Source organism: Anopheles merus, unplaced genomic scaffold (genome assembly GCF_017562075.2).
Source record: "Anopheles merus strain MAF unplaced genomic scaffold, AmerM5.1 LNR4000026, whole genome shotgun sequence".
Classification (NCBI taxonomy): Eukaryota; Metazoa; Arthropoda; class Insecta; order Diptera; family Culicidae; genus Anopheles; species Anopheles merus.
In genome coordinates this window covers 180,253-195,046 of record NW_024427606.1, presented here as the reverse complement: position 1 = coordinate 195,046, position 14,794 = coordinate 180,253, and the positions used below count along the sequence as shown (strand labels likewise).

General features: G+C 35.9%; 1 long non-coding RNA gene across 3 annotated transcripts; it reads left to right on the top strand.

Annotated features, from left to right (window-relative positions):
- Nucleotides 1-1,505: 1,505 nt before the first annotated feature.
- On the top strand, nt 1,506-7,623 carry LOC121601094. 3 transcript variants are annotated; one of them, XR_006005993.1, is made up of 4 exons: nt 1,506-1,581; nt 6,390-6,807; nt 6,897-6,994; nt 7,074-7,623. It is a non-coding gene; the product is annotated as an uncharacterized LOC121601094 (long non-coding RNA). The 3 variants fall into 3 exon arrangements; XR_006005992.1 differs by having other exon boundaries at nt 1,507-1,581; nt 6,638-6,807; XR_006005991.1 differs by lacking the exon at nt 1,506-1,581 and having other exon boundaries at nt 6,242-6,807.
- The last annotated feature ends 7,171 nt before the right edge of the window (nt 7,624-14,794 follow it).

The following is a 14,794-nucleotide window of genomic DNA, read 5'->3' as shown; positions in this document are numbered from 1 at the left end:
ATAAGTGGCGTGATCGTATTCACCAACACACTCAAAAGAAATAGTTTTTACAAGTATAAAATTTTAGATTAAACATTATCAGAACATAAATTACTGTAATTAAATGCACACAAATATTAGACATAAAAGTGCAATATGTTCTAATCCGAACCAACTAGATAAATAGGGAAAATTTAATAGAGTTCATCCAATTGCGCAGTAGTATAATACACATGGAAGGACGATGTTACCTAATGTACGCAAAAAGTCACGTACGCATAATGCGATAGATAGAGCAGGATAATAAATTGTAATCATGCATAACGGAGCGGATAAGCTAAATATGCCCATAAGCGCAATGTAATTATTTCGTATAAAAGGAAGCTCGCGCGTAGCTAGAAGAGAGTTGTTGTATCAGTAAAATCACGCAGTCCAGTCCGCCGCGCAAAATTTAGTCCGCAAATCAATAGAAACCAACCACGCTATTAAGTTTAAGTAAAGTGGCAAAAATAAAGTGAGTTTATATAAAAGTGCAAATTCAATCCGTCTTTAGTTTGGAACGGCACTAAGTGATGACAAGTTCACTACATGGCGACCGTGACACAGAGCCAAAGCAAAGGAATACGAACAAAACACTGAAGTAAGCATAACGAAAGGCTGCAGGTTATAAAAATCCCGTTGGACACGGTATGTAAACACTATGGTAAAATTTATATTTTGAAAACAAAAATACCATAGCGCGAAAAGCGGACGAAGGTATGTGTAAAAAGTATCGCAACAATCGCGAGTGCAAATTCGTCGTAAACACTATTATGCACAATACATATACACTAAGCTCACAAACACTAAAGTTTTCGGCATAGATGTACGTTTAGATCACATTACACTTATAAACACAAAAGCCGATACGCGTCGTAAAGTGAGATGCAATAATGTGCAGTGACACCAATACAAATTAGTTCCGTGATACAACAACTGTGAAAAAACTCACCCGAAACTGCATGAATATCCCGAAACATCACCAATACAGTGCTAAAAATGAAATCAAATGTGAATTAAAAGCAACAACAATTACACATGCTTCTTCTTCTTCTCTTCTTTTGGCTCAACAACCGATGCCGGTCAAGGCCTGCCAACCCACTTGTGGGGTTGGCTTTTAGTGACTTATTGATTTCCCCCCATAGCAGGATAGTCAGTCCTACGTATGGCGGCACGGTCTATTTGGGGCTTGAACCCATGACGGGCATGTTGTTAAGTCGTACGAGTTGACGACTGTACCATGAGACCGGCTTACACATGCAGTGACTCATTACACATGCAGTGACTCATAAATACCGAACCGGAATACTAATCAGAATAGTGCACAAGAAAGTGTGAAACTAAGTGCGCTAAGTGAAACCGAACTGAACAATCCCATAATCGCAGCAGCAGCAGCACTTCCACAACGAACAACACGAGGAAAGTGTTAAGAACGATAGAACGCGAGCAACAATACGCGAGGAAGCAGTCAACGACGCCATCGCAGTATACACATCGAGCAGCTGTTAAACTACACATCGTGCATGCCGTAGGACACACAAACGATAAGTTTCGTTAAGTCAGGTATTGTAAAATTAACACTATGGGATATATATGAATATTCAGTAAAAAAAAAAAAATATATATATATATATATATATATATATATATATATATATATATATATATATATATATATATATATATATATATATATATATATATATATATATATATATATATAAATTTATAAAAAAATAAGTAAATAAAAAAAATAATAATAAAAAAAAATATAGGAACAATTATAGTTTTTGCGAAATAATTTTATTGGACTTAAACGTTAATTAATTATGTTATTTATTATGATTGTCGTTATTATTTAATGGATCGAATTTAATGAGTAAGTTAAAGGATAAATTATTCCAGTTAAGGTTAATACAACATAAATTAGAGTATTTACCAAAGAATTTTAGAGTTTGTACTGTAAGTAAATATAAAATTTTGGCTAGAGAACTATTAACATCCATACAATCGGATTTGATAGAGCTCGGAGAAGCCATAAGTGAAGAGTATTTAAACAAAATTAACAGTGAAACCAACGAATGATTTTCAGCGATTGAGTTTCGCATAAACAATTACCAAATGACAAACAATTCCCAAACAGAAAAAATGGCGCATTTCGATATTAAAATTGCAACATCTCTTGTTCAAACATATGATGGATCAAAAGAGAATCTTGACTTTTTCATAGATTCTGTAAACTTACTTAAAGAGATTACTCCAAATGATCAAAAGGTAATGCTGGTAAAATTTATCAAAACACGAATAACAGGGAAAGCCAGAATAGGATTACCACGAGATCTGGACAACATCGATGAAATTCTAGAAAATATAAAAGTAAGATGTGAAGAAAAAACAAATCCCGAAAAAGTCATCAACCAATTAAAAACTATCCAAGCAAGACAAACCACTAAAATTTGTGAAGAGGTCGAAATCTTAACTAGCAAATTAAAAGGACTTTATCTAGAACATAAAATTCCCGAAGAAGTAGCAAACAAAATGGCTGTTAAAGTTGGAGTTGACACACTTAAAGAAAAAATTTCCAACTCTGAAACAAAAATTCTACTTAAAGTCGGACAATACCCAACAATTACAGCAGCTACACAAAAGGTATTAGAAAATGAAATCGAAAACAATAATTCAAATCAAGTTTTAGCCTTTAATAGAAACCAAAATTTTTCCACAAATAATTTCAAAAGATTTCCTAACAGCAAAACAATAAATTATAATAGATATAACTCGAAACCCAAACTTCCAAAACAGAACTAACAGGACGTATTATGAAAGTCCAAATTCAAATAGAACGAACCCAAATACATATACCCCAAATAGAAACCGAGATAGACATTTCTATAGGAACCCTAGACAATATAATCAATTTGGAAGACAAAATACACAGCCCAATAACTTCTCAAATCAACAAGCTCGTAGAATATTTACTACTGAAGCTGAAGAAGAAAAGGAACAGAATAATTTTTTAGGCCAAGCCCGGCAGGAATAGAACAGCTGCCGGTAATGACATTGAATTTATCTGCCAATAATTCAACTACAATTAAAGTAGAAAAAGCTGCAAATAAGTATAGTTCATTATTTATAGACACAGGAGCAGCAGATTCATTATTTAAAATAGGAAAAATTAGATCTCAGCATGAGATAGATAGCAATAACAAAGTTAGACTTACAGGAATTACTAATAACTCTTTAATTACCTACTAATTGTAGTTCAAATTTAATATTTAACAACGCAACAGTTAGTCATAAATTTCACTTGATTCCAGATATTATAGAAATAGAAGCCGATGGAATTTTAGGAAGAGATTTCTTTACAAAATATAAATGTAAGATAGATTATGAATATTATTTGTTAAATTTTGATATCAATGGAATCTCAATATCTCATCCTATAGAAGACAATTCACTCTTAATTCCAGCAAGAAGTGAAATTATTCATAAAATACATTTAAAGAATTTAAAAAAGATTCAGTAGTTCATGCACAGGAAATAACAACAGGAATATTTTGCGCTAATACAATAGTTTCCAAGAATAATCCATGTATAAAATTTATTATTACTACTGAAAAAGATACTATTATTAACACGAAATTTTTCAAACCTACAATAGAGCCAATTAATAACTTTGAAATTTATAAAGTAGCAGAAACTAAAACAAATATGCATAGAGTTAAAGAAATATTAAGCAAAATCAATTTAAAAAATTATCCAGATATTATTAGCCAAGAAATAAGTAAACTAGTAAATAAATTTTCTGATTTATTTTGTTTAAATGAAGACCCAATTACAACTAATAATTTTTATAAGCAAACAATTACTCCTAAAGACAATATTCCTACATATATACCCAACTATAAACAAATTCATTCGCAAAGCAAAGAAATAGATCAGCAAGTAAATAAGATGTTAGAAAATAATATAATAGAAAACTCCGTTTCCCCTTACAATTCACCAATTCTGCTTGTCCCCAAGAAAACAGGAAACGATAAGAAATGGAGATTAGTAGTCGATTTTAGGCAATTGAACAAAAAGATATTACCAGATAAGTTTCCACTTCCGAGAATAGACACAATATTAGACCAATTAGGAAATGCAAAATATTTCAGCACTCTAGATCTGATGTCAGGTTTTCATCAGATCCCTTTGGAAAAAGAATCGCGAAAATATACAGCATTTTCTACACCAAAAGGACATTATCAATTCACAAGACTGCCTTTTGGACTAAACATAAGTCCTAACAGTTTTCAGCGTATGATGGCAATAGCAATGGCTGGCCTCACACCTGAAATAGCATTCATTTATATCGATGATATTATAGTAATAGGAAGCTCAATGAAAAATCATATAGAAAATCTTACACAAGTATTTAATAGATTACGATACTACAATCTTAAATTGAACCCAGAGAAGTGCAAATTCTTTAAATCAGATGTTACATATCTTGGACACAAAATAACGGACCAGGGAATATACCCTGATGAAACCAAATTCGAAACAATAAGAAAGTTTCCTATACCAACTAACGCAGACGAAGTTAGAAGATTCGTAGCTTTCTGTAATTACTACAGAAAAGTTATACAAAACTTTGCAAAAATTGCAAAGCCACTAAATGATTTATTAAAGAAAGGCACACTTTTTGAATGGAAAAAGGAACAACAAACAGCATTTGATTCATTAAAGGAGCATCTGCTATCTCCAACCATTCTTAAATACCCAGACTTTAGCAAAGATTTTATTATAACTACAGACGCATCAAACTTTGCGTGCGGAGCAGTTCTCTCCCAAATCACACATGGGCAAGATTTTCCTATTGCATTTGCAAGTAAAACTTTTACTAAAGGCGAAAAGAATAAGAGTATAATAGAAAAAGAATTAGTAGCTATACACTGGGCAGTAAATCATTTTAAACCATATGTTTATGGACGGAAATTTACAATCAGAACAGACCATAGACCACTGGTTTATCTCTTTGGTATGAAAAATCCAACGTCAAAATTAACCAGAATTAGACTAGATCTGGAAGAATTTGATTTCACAATACAATTCGTAGCTGGAAAAAGTAATGTTGCAGCAGACGCATTATCACGAATCGTGTACAATTCAGATGAGTTGAAAGAATTGATCCAAAAAACTAAAGAGGAGGATATTAAAAGCATTAAAAACAATTCAATTATGGTAGTTAACACAAGAGCAATGGTAAAGGCGCAAAAGAAAGTAAAGGATACACCAACAGCTGGAAGAAATAAAGAAGAAGTAACTAATCAAGTATTTTGGAAGACAGATAGACCGTCAGAGGTTAATAAGATTTTGAAAATTAAGTCAGAAGTTAAAAGAAATGGAATAGAAATCAAAGTATGTAGTCACAACTATAATAAGCAACTTGGAAAAAGGGTTATCCCTCTTAACAATTCTAAAGGCCAAAATGGAAGTCAAGAAATAGAACTTGCTCTTCTAGATATATGCCAAATTGCTAAGAAATTTAACCGAGACAAGTTAGCAATATCAGTTGAGGACAAACTATTCGAATATTACTCTCAATTAACCATAAAGGAAATAGTAGACACAGCAATTTTCGGTTACGAGATAATTTTGTTTGATCCACCTAAATGGATAACAAGTGAGAAAGAAAAGTTGAAAATAATGGAAAAATAGTCATACGCAAAAGACTACAACAGTACATAAGAACAGATTAATCAAGAACTAAATGAATAACGCAATTCTTTCGCTCATTCACTCAATCTTACGTTATTCACAAAAACGGGGGAGGTGTAGCATAGGTTCGACACCCGACACTATTAGACTTAGCAAATTAGAATTAGATTAGAATAGCAAAGACACAATTATTAGTATAACATCCGCTATAATAATCTGCAGTAAATTCATTACATCCTAGACACAAACCGCACTAAGGCTAGAATGAAACAGCTAATGATAGAATGAAATAGCATGATAAGTGGCGTGATCGTATTCACCAACACACTCAAAAGAAATAGTTTTTACAAGTATAAAATTTTAGATTAAACATTATCAGAACATAAATTACTGTAATTAGATGCACACAAATATTAGACATAAAAGTGCAATATGTTCTAATCCGAACCAACTAGATAAATAGGGAAAATTTAATAGAGTTCATCCAATTGCGCAGTAGTATAATACACATGGAAGGACGATGTTACCTAATGTACGCAAAAAGTCACGTACGCATAATGCGATAGATAGAGCAGGATAATAAATTGTAATCATGCATAACGGAGCGGATAAGCTAAATATGCCCATAAGCGCAATGTAATTATCTAGTATATATAAATTTTCCTTAGCGCGTAACGCTACCATGGCAACGGGGTGACGCCGTTACGGTGACGCTGTTACGGCGACGCCGTTATGGTGACGGTGTTACGGAGACGGTGTGTTTCTCATTGGTTGCTCTTCTTCGTACACGTGCACCGTACTCGGACACTTTTGCTGACCGGCTGTTTTGATCTAGCAGTTATTTTCAACCGTTCGGATTCGATCTGGTTGATGGAATTGTATTTGTTTTTTTTTTTTGTGGAATATATTTTTAAAGCCGTTGAAACTGTTTTAACTGGTGCTGGGCCAAGTTTTGTGTATCAATTGAATTGCTTGCCTGTAGAACAAACGTGTGTTGAGGTGAATCGAGCTTGCGGAAAGAAAAGGCATGTCGATATTTGCAAAAATGGTGCTTTCGTCTGACCAATTCCAAACGCGAACAGTTTGGTAAGTTGAAGGACATTTTTTGTACAAATGTGTGTTGTACTAACCATAAACAATGTATCTTTTTCATGTGTGTATGAATCCTTGACCAGCGTGATCCAATCTAATAACTTCAAGAGCATCAAACGGCAACACAGATGGAGATCCATACAGTATGAAGATGAATACAGATGAAGATCCATTCTTTTTGGTGAGTATTTAATCGCACATCGATATATTTCACAGCTGTTAGCAAATAAATTAACCGACCGTTTTTATTTTACCTATAGCTTTTAAAACAACGAAACAACTCAAGAAGACATAAGGAAAAAGGTCGCTCATCTCGCACCTAAAAACAAAACGGTGGGCATGTGAAGTATCCCGTTTCAAGGAGTGTTAGGAGATGTACGTTATGAATGGACCAAGCAAGTACAGGTAACTAAACGTCCAGTTGTAGAAGCCGAACGCAATAGGGTTGGTGGGATGGACAGGCCCAACAGGCACTACAAAAAAAAATGTACAAAGAAAAAAAGAAGAACATACATCGCAGTAACGTAGCTGTGAATGAGAGTTTCAATAAAGAACGTACGGAAGTGCTCCGGCAAGAAATTAAATCTTAACAACCATCGAATTCTCTACTTTACTTTCCGAAATCAGCCAAGGACGTGTGTGATTCCTTAGCAAAGCGAAACAAAATCGCAATTCGATTAACGACTTTATTCAGATGCTTTAGCGTAATCATATATCGGCATATAACTGGAAATGAAGTTGATTATGGCAAATAATTGATGACGATGATGATTTATACAAATGCATGTTCGACATCGCCCTTGAAAAATTCATGGAAAATATCATAGAAAAGGAGATTAATTCCGATTGGCTTTTATACGATGTTAAATTTAGCAACAATGTCATAAACACAATTACAACGCTGTCGTTTAAAAACGGTGTTTCGATAGCTCTTATTTCAATGAGTTCTTTATTGCTACTAAAAATTCATAGGTTTCAATTTTTGCTCTTTAATGTCTCTACACAGCCGAAGTTCTTCTCTCCACAGCCGAAGCTCACCTCTCCACAGTTCATTCTCTATTCTAGAAACTCTCCAAATTCCCGTTAAACATTTTCAACCTGCTTCCCCAAGATTATGCGTAACAAACGGTATTACACTCATTCAATATCACACTCATTAAATCTTTTACAAAAAAGACCTGCGTCCTTCTTAGTTTGGTTGATGTTCACTACATATTGTTTATGTTTTCAGGTATCAAGTAATGCAGGAAGAGGAATATTCAAAATAAACCCACCTGTCCAATTCAATCTTTCAAACTGAGATGGATGCATTATGGGACAAACACATACACACTTATTTCTTTGATGTGTTGAAGAGAAATCCACACACTTAAACAAACAACAGTAGATTTTGATATTATGGTACTCCTATCACACAATTCAAGACAAATAATTCCTGTAATTTTACGATCCACCTACGTTGATGAGATCAACGATAGCTTCAAATTGTTGCCACCTAGGCGCCAGTGGTGCCGTTTCCTGAATATAAACATTAGCGTCCAAGTGCTGCAAGCCTCATCATCTATAATTTATGAAACTCAAAAACCAGTGATTATCAATTTACATTTAAACACTCAAAGCAAAACCGTGAATGTTAAGCAGAATGCAAGTTGTTAATCATAGAGCTACGGTGTTTGATTCAGTCAAATTACATTTTATACAATAAAATCCTGCAGAAGGTAGAGCACAGATTAACACGTTCAGTCCTATAGCGGTCTACAGGAACCACCAGCGAACTTTCCCGTACGCCAGTGGCGGTCCCTGTGTCTTTTGATGGAAGATGGACAATCATTACGATCAACTGTACTCTGCCTTCATGAATGAAAGCAGTGCACAGATTGAATTTCGTGTTCTAAGAAACATTGCGGTTGATAAAAATCTTATCGGACACACAATGATGATTGATGAACAGTTGAGTTGAAAACTTAGCAAAAATTAAATCAATTTTGCATCGTGTTCTTCTTCTTCTTCTGATTGGTGTAAACATCCTACGAGGACATGCCGGCCTATACAGGCTTTCAAGACTTCATTCAATACCACATAGCCGCATAGTCAGTCCTTACTACGGGGGAGACGATCCATTCCAGGCTTGAACCCATTACGGGCGTATTATTGAGTCGTTCGAGTTGACGAATGTACCACGTGACCATCCCATTTGCTTCGTGTATATTTGGTTAAGTTAAACTTAAATTCAGTTAATGTAGATGGAACGGAAAGTTAGTTAAATTCAATACCGGGTTGAACCTATTGATGGTAGTTTGTGCAAAGGAGGACAATTAGTTCTGTCAATGGGATTTGCTGCAACATTACAATGATTTTTTATTTGTGTGATGTAAAATAAATTTAAAATGTGATAACATCTTTAGATATCCAGATAAGTTGATTTCTAAATATTGTTAATCAGATAAATCAAAAAAAAGTTTAGGATGGTATCAGTCTTGAAAAGGAACCTGTAACACGATAGAACACGAAGGTGCGATCCCGTGGTACAGTCATCAACTCGAACGATTCAATAACATGCCCGTCATGAGTTCAAGCTTAGAATGGACCGTTCCCCCGTAGCAAGGTTTGACTATCCAGCTGCGTAGTAATGAATTCAGTCTCGAAAGTCTTATAGGCCGGCATGTCCACATAGGACGGTACGCCAAATAGAACATGATAGAAACACATTTATGAAACCGAATTGCGAATTTGGCTCGAATCGAAATTCCTGTTTGAATGGGAAACATCAATAACACCAGCAACAGTAACTGTATAGACGACAAGGTAATTTCGCCATCTATCAAGCAGTTTAAGAGCAATAAGTCTGCTGGCAGTGATGAGCTAGAGGCCAAGCTCTTCAATACAGAGCCGGTGAGGCTTACCCTCGAAATGGTTGGTGCATTCATGATTATAAGAACCTGGGAACAGAAAGAACTGCTAGAAACGAGTGGACGCTGGGTTTCGTTCACCCATGACATTTAAATTAAAAAACAGACGACAAGCTGGAATGCTCGAGTTTTCGTGCCATCACAGTCTTTAATGCCACCAACAAGATCGTGCCCCAGATCCCAGATCTCCTGTTCTGCACGTATGCGTCCCTAGCTACAAAGGCAAATCCATCACTGACCTATTCATCGATGTCAGGCAGCCTACAAAACATTAGTTCGGTATGAGCTATAGAAAATCTTGCAGCGGTACCACTTTCTTGGGAAGTCGATCCGGATGGTAGAAGCCACTATGAACGAGCTGCAGTGCAAGGAAAGAGTATCAAGCTTGATGTCGAAATCGTTCGAAACGCACAGGGTACTGTTGACGAACACAGGTTCTGAGACAAGGTGACGGACTGTTCTGTCTGCTCTTCAACATCGCCCTGGAAGGTGTTATTTTTTATGCAGCCGAAGAAATTGTTTCATGGCTTTCAAATGGTTAATGTTTCATTATTAAGAAACAGCGAAGGTGTGTGAGGCGTATAAACGCAGGTGACTCAAATGCAAATCAACAATCATTGATCAGACTCAGACCAACTGGGGAGCAGTTTATTAGTTGACGGCGACAGTCTCGAGGTCGTAGAGGAGTTCTTCTATCTTGGTATGGTCGCTACTTCGGACAACAACATCAGCAGCAAATTCCGTTCAGGGGAATCGTGTATACTATGGGCTTCATCGACTGCTGAGATCCAGAAGACTCTGTTGTCCGCATGAAATGTGAAATATAACGCACATTGATTCGCCCGGTGGTCCTCTATGAACACGAGTCCTGGATCATTCGAGCGGAAGACGCAAACGCTTTGAGCGTGTTTGAGTGACGCATTTTCCGACCACCTTTGGTGGTGTGTTCGAGTATGAAGTTTGGAGGAGAAGGATGAACAACGAGTTTGCTGTGCTGTACGGCGGATAGAGCACCTTGAAGATGGTGAAGGCTGACAGGATATGATCGCTGGGGCATGTTATGAGGATATCGAACTCATGTCTCGCCAAGAAGGGGTTAGTAATCTGGATCAGATAAAGTAAGTTTTGTCGGAGAATGGGTATCTACACGGTTTAGATGCTGCAACTAGGGACCAAACATCATGGAGAATTGTTGTTCAGGCCATGTAAGGACGATGTGCTCGATCGTAAAAGAAAATATCGATTAAGATAGGGGAAACAGGACTGCATGTGAAGGTGTTTGAGTACAGTCTCGAGTGATACAAAAGCACTCGGGATTCTGTTGCAAAATCCTGTAACCGGGCCGTCTTAAGCTAGTTTCGTATAAAAGGAAGCTCGCGCGTAGCTAGAAGAGAGTTGTTGTATCAGTAAAATCACGCAGTCCAGTCCGCCGCGCAAAATTTAGTCCGCAAATCAATAGAAGCCAACCACGCTATTAAGTTTAAGTAAAGTGGCAAAAATAAAGTGAGTTTATATAAAAGTGCAAATACAATCCGTCTTTAGTTTGGAACGGCACTAAGTGATGACAAGTTCACTACACAAGTTGAGGCCCCTGTAAATGGAAGCTGCTGACCGGGAGGAGAGGGTACTGGCACACAGCTGTTGGGAGATTGAACAGTATACTTAAATTGCCGACGGGAGGGAGGGAGCTAAGGGGGGGGGGGGGGGGGCAAATGGTTCTCCAGCCACGGGGCCCCAACGACCATCTTTCCGGGGGCCCTTGTCGCTAATACTCTGTCCATTTTTAGACATACGGCATACTACAAACAAGAGATTTTCGGGGCCCCTAAATCGGCGGGGCCCCAGGCGACCGCCTAGTCCGCCTACCGTTAGGTCCGCCGCTGGTTCATGAAGGTGTTTTTTTTTCAAGGAGGCGCATCCTTCCCCCTGCCTGCAGCGTATGCTTCGGGCAGGAGACAGTGTGGTAGTATGCAAGTTGCCCGGTGGATAGGAGCGATCCCGCGGCACCTCATTCCTCACATCAGCATGCCCGTCGTGGGTTCTAACCGCGTATGAACCGTCCGCCGTAGCAAGAGTTGACTATCCGGCTACGTGGTACTCAAGTCCTGAAAAGGCCGGTATGATCGCGTAGGCCATAATGACAATAATAATAATAATAATAATAATAATAATAATAATAATAATAATAATAATAATAATAATAATAATAATAATAATAATAATATAATAATAATAATAATAATAATAATAATATAATAATAATAATAATAATAATAATAATAATAATAAAAATAATAATAATAATAATAATAATAATAATAATAATAATAATAATAATAATAATAATAATAATAATATAATAATAATAATAATAATAATAATAATAATAATAATAATAATAATAATAATAAATAATAATAATAATAATAATAATAATAATAATAATAATAATAATAATAATAATAATAATAATAATAATAATAATAATAATAATAATAATAATATAATAATAATAATAATAAGAAGAAGAAGAAGAAGAAGAAGAAGAAGAAGAAGAAGACGAAGAAGAAGAAGAAGCATTTAGCATAACAGTCCACTCCCGGGGAAGAGTTTGTCTTGACTTTGTTGCTGCCGGGTCTGCCGCGGTGGCGCGACAAATCAACGGAATGCAATCGACCAAAACATGAACCTACCGATCCGAACTCATTCCAAGGTATTGCCGGCAATCGGCGTCATGATAACGACTACAAACCAACAAGCCACCAGATTCTAGACGGACAGGTGCAGCACTATACGCGCACCGTAAAAAACAAAGCCAGAATCCTCTTTTGTATGAGTTCAATTCAAGTTTTGATTCCACTTGCGTCCGCTAGCTAAATTGAAAAGAAAAGTGCTACATATCACACCCACGTTTGCTTCGATCGTGTTTCTTTTTAACCAATCCGATGGTGCCAATTCGATAGTTGTGTTGTCTCTCAGGTAGCGAAATCGAAAATGCATGGATTTTGTAGCCGCAGCGGAAAATGTACGCATCAGAATCAAATAGTTTTAGGGTTTCCAAACGCACGCACACACACAAACACACAAACACGCGCGCGCAAACTCACACACACACACACACACACACACACCACACACACACACACACACACACACACACACACACACACACACACACACACACACACACATACACACACATAAACGCGCGCGCGCGCGAGCACACATGTAGCATATCTGCTAAACAAAACTTATTGTAAACCACACTATCAACTATAGACTCATTGTAACACACTTCGGAAAGCCAAATCACACTATTGCAACACATTCATTATATTACATCAGCAAATCAATACACACCATAGCAACATACCCAGACCATGCCGTCCATAGAACAAACCATCGAGACACATTTATCGAAAACAACCGAAACGGGCAACATAAGCAATTCAAGCGTTACTGCAGCAAAGTGGACAAACAGAGAACGCATAGCAACTTATTGCTAAAAGCGCAGTGTAGGCAAAGATCGACGAACGCACCCGTTCTTTAGCTAGAACAGTTTATACTTTCCAGAACCTTCGTAAAAACACTAAAAACGCAGCATAGGCACATAATGATAGACACCTCACTCCAATATAATGTATAAATTGCACCTCATATCAATAACCTTTAATTAGGTCAAAAACACATTCCAAAACCAAATGTACGAAACTTATTGAGTACAAATAAAACCAATAGGAATAGGAAATAGGAAATAGGAAGTAATTAAAACCAATATGAAAAAGGAATGACTACTATAAGCGATAAAATCGAAATTTAGAAATATATATTTAAAAAAATACAAGATCCTAATCAAAGAACTTGTACAAGAACACAACTACGAATTAAAGCTGAAGAAACATTCAAAGAAATTCAAAATGACATCGAAAAAAATAGATACAAATATACTTTTAACAAACTATTAGAATTTAGCAAAATTTCTAATGCATTAATACAAAATATCATTGCTATGAGCACATCAAAAACCAACGACGATTCACGTAACAAGTCATCTGATTTTTCTACAAATAGCTCAGAGGATAAAAATATCAATTTAACACTGTTAACAACCAGTAGATTATCATTTAAACTCTTAGCTCAGATCATATTTATCTTACTAAAGCTGCATAAAAAATAAAAAATGGCCCCGTTCAATCTTAAGGATGCTTCGGCAATAGTACCATTACTTAATGGTTCAGTGGATCAAGTTAAATCCTTTCTTAGAGCAATACATTTTGCAAAAAAAATGTTCCCGGCAGATCAGGAGGAAACATTAGTTGAATTCATATACACAAGATTATCAGGAAAGGCCGAAACAGGAATAAAACCAAATTTAACCACGGTAGAAGAAGTGGCGGAAGATATCAAATCGCGATGTGAGGAGAAAATAGAGCCAAGCAAGATCATTGCTAACATGAAGGCATTAAAAACAAAGGATACCAAGTCATTATGTAACGAAATAGAAGAGCTCACAGAGAAATTGAAAGTACTTTATTTACAAAAGAAAATACCAACAGATGTGGCAAGTGAATTGGCAGTAAAAGAGGGTATAGACTCATTAATCGAAAAGGTATCAAATAGAGAAGCAAAAACAGCTCTTATTATAGGAAAATTCGCTACAATAAACGAAGCGACTAAAATAGTGAACGAATGTGAATCTAGGCAGGATAAAGCACACATATTGGCTTATCAAGGTTCAATTAACAATAGAAATAATAATCGAGCATATCAGAATAGGAATAATCAAAACAACTATGGTCCAAATCCAAACCAACCCTACAGAAACTACTATAATAATAGAAATAATAATAGCTTCAATAATCGAAATAATAACAATAGCAACTACAACAACAATCAGCGAAATAATATTCGCTATAACAACAGATTTATTCAGGGATACAATAATGAAAGATACAACTCCAACTACAATGGTAATCAGAACAGACCAAACAAAAACCTAAGGGCAATAACAAATGGAGAAACAGGGCAACAACAACGAAACATATACCATACTACAGCTCAGATACAGGAAG